The sequence below is a fragment of the Triticum dicoccoides genome, chromosome 1B (assembly GCF_002162155.2).
Source record: "Triticum dicoccoides isolate Atlit2015 ecotype Zavitan chromosome 1B, WEW_v2.0, whole genome shotgun sequence".
Taxonomy (NCBI): Eukaryota; Viridiplantae; Streptophyta; class Magnoliopsida; order Poales; family Poaceae; genus Triticum; species Triticum dicoccoides.
The window spans coordinates 515,655,021-515,657,490 of record NC_041381.1 but is presented as its reverse complement, the minus strand read 5'-3'; positions in this window follow the sequence as shown (position 1 = coordinate 515,657,490).

The window sequence follows — 2,470 nt, the reverse complement described above, 5'->3', positions numbered from 1 at the left end:
GCTGCTTTCTCTAAAGCCAGAATCGTTGTTGCTTTTGCTACAGCCATAATCGCTGCTGCTTTGGCTGTAGCCAGTGTCGCTGCTACTGCTCCCATTTCCTGTACAAATGCAACAATGACCGTTAACAATAGATGTGATGCAAAGCCAAATGTAGAGGAATAAGAAGAGGCAGAACGTACTGGCATCATCATCGTCAGCGTAGCGCATGCGACACATAGTCGCGTTGAACACCTTCACGATGAGCATGGTGGCGTCGTCTTCGTACCTGAAGAGAAGGAAGTACCGCAGCCGCAGGTCGTAGGCATGGTAGAACTTCTCCCACCCACGATACAAGTACATGTGGCCCTCCTTGATCACCAACTCCACATCCCACAGCCTGCAAAACCCGCTGCCGGCCTATCGCAGCTTCACATTATTGGCGGATCTTCACCCAGCATGTTCATAAAACGGTCAGACAGCCTCTGCAGTTTGGGACAATGAGTGATGTAGCAAACAACAGATATCATAATCAGATGGGTGAAGGGGAGATCTCTCGTTTTATATACCTGTGTCATGGATGATACTGAAGTCCCAAGTATGATACTGAAGAACTTGGAAGGATCCAACTCGTACTGCGGTGTGGCAGAGCGGCGGTGGCTGCTTCCCCCCATCTCTGATAAGCAGCAGAAGAAACCAATTAGTACCCTTACAACATTATCATACAACATTATAGCAGCATAAATTTTGAGCAGAAGATAATCAACATTATAGCAGCTTAATCGGTACAAAAATGCATTTTCGATACTTGTTATATTGTGAACGGAGGGAGTAGAAGTTCTAAACAATAAACTGTTGTGGCACAACACGATGCAGGTTTCTGAAAGGGCTCACCACATAGAAAAGTAAACCCAAAAAGAATGTGCAACAAAACACAAGAGGTGAAAACTCAAGCTTACTGTACCAAGAAATGAATGTCGCTATTATTTACTGGACAATAGTGTCTTGCAGAAAAATAAAATGCTAAGCTTTAAGTCATATATTTGGATTCTTATAAATAACCCCAATAGGCATCAGCAGCTGTAGTGACCTTGCAAAAGGAAAACAATCATGCAGGCCTAAGTATATAAATTTAGTTTTGTGTTTCTATGAACAATGCTTGTAAACCTGAGAAAGCACAACTCACCAGCCTCAATCACATTTACATTTTTGACCTAACAGATCAATGGAAACATCCACTTCTTTCAGTCAAGAATGAATGTTTAATAGTCAGAGCTGAACAATGGAAAACCACATGCAGTCGTCCATCGTTTGAAATTAAGAAAAATATACTCATTCTTAATACGCTAGTTCAGCATCACCATATAGTATGCTCCAGGGCAGCAGAAAAATTACATCGGACTGATTAGGTTTGTTTTCTTCTACTTGAGAAATGGTAGACAAAGGCCACATGTCAGAAAATAAAAGAGGAAAAAATATAATTAAGGACATCTAGATGTCCTTCCATAAGCTATAAAGCACGAAGAACCCCCTTTCAACATAAGTAATGATCGTATAAACCACTCTCTGATTCAAACATATTAATCTTCGACATTGCGCATATTTCAGGATGGCAGTAAGCCAGTACCTCAATAAAAGTTCAATTTGCACATACCATGAGAGTAAATTGAAAATAATAGCAGTACCTCAATGGCTCAAACAGATTGCTAAGACATCAAGACAATGATTAATGACATATGTGCATCACCCTTAAATGTAACCAAATAGTTAGTACAGTACAATATATCAGGTTAAACACTTGTATCGGCAAATGAAATATAGATAATACCAAATCGGCACTTTCCCAAATTTTAAGTCATCTATATCTGCAACCGTCCTTTCCATGAAACCAAGCAAGTGTAGTTTAACTCTGCAACTGCTTCACAAACTAGGAAGATCCAAATCCAAAAACTTGAATGGAAGTCACTACTCAGGTGGTGTGGGGGAGAGATATCGTAGACGGGTAGTACATTGGCAACAGCAACATCACAAATTTCTCCCCAAATTGGGTGAAAAACAAGCACATCACCATCATTACTATGAAACCCATGACATGTCAACACCAGTTACTTCTCCCCTCAGCAGCGGCAGGGCGAGCGCGGGAGCAGTGGGTGGCGAGGGCGCACGCACGCGCGGTCGGACGCGGCCAGTGGACAGCTAACACGCGGTTGGTCGCGTCCAAGGGCGCGACGAGGCGCGCACGGAGCTGTGGCGCGAGACACGGCCCACGGCCGGAGCTTGGGAGGCACGGGGGTGGCGACATACGGTGTCAGGGAGAGAGTAAGATATGGGGGGAACGGGTGGAGGCTCACCCTGAGGAGGCCGTGGACGAGCTCGGCGAGGCCGGGATGCGCCGGTGGTGGAGATCGCCGGCGAGATGCCACGGCCGTGGTGGAGAAACCGGCTCGATCCCGAGCGTACGGTGCCTCCTAGCTCGTTCAGCGGAGGTAGATGA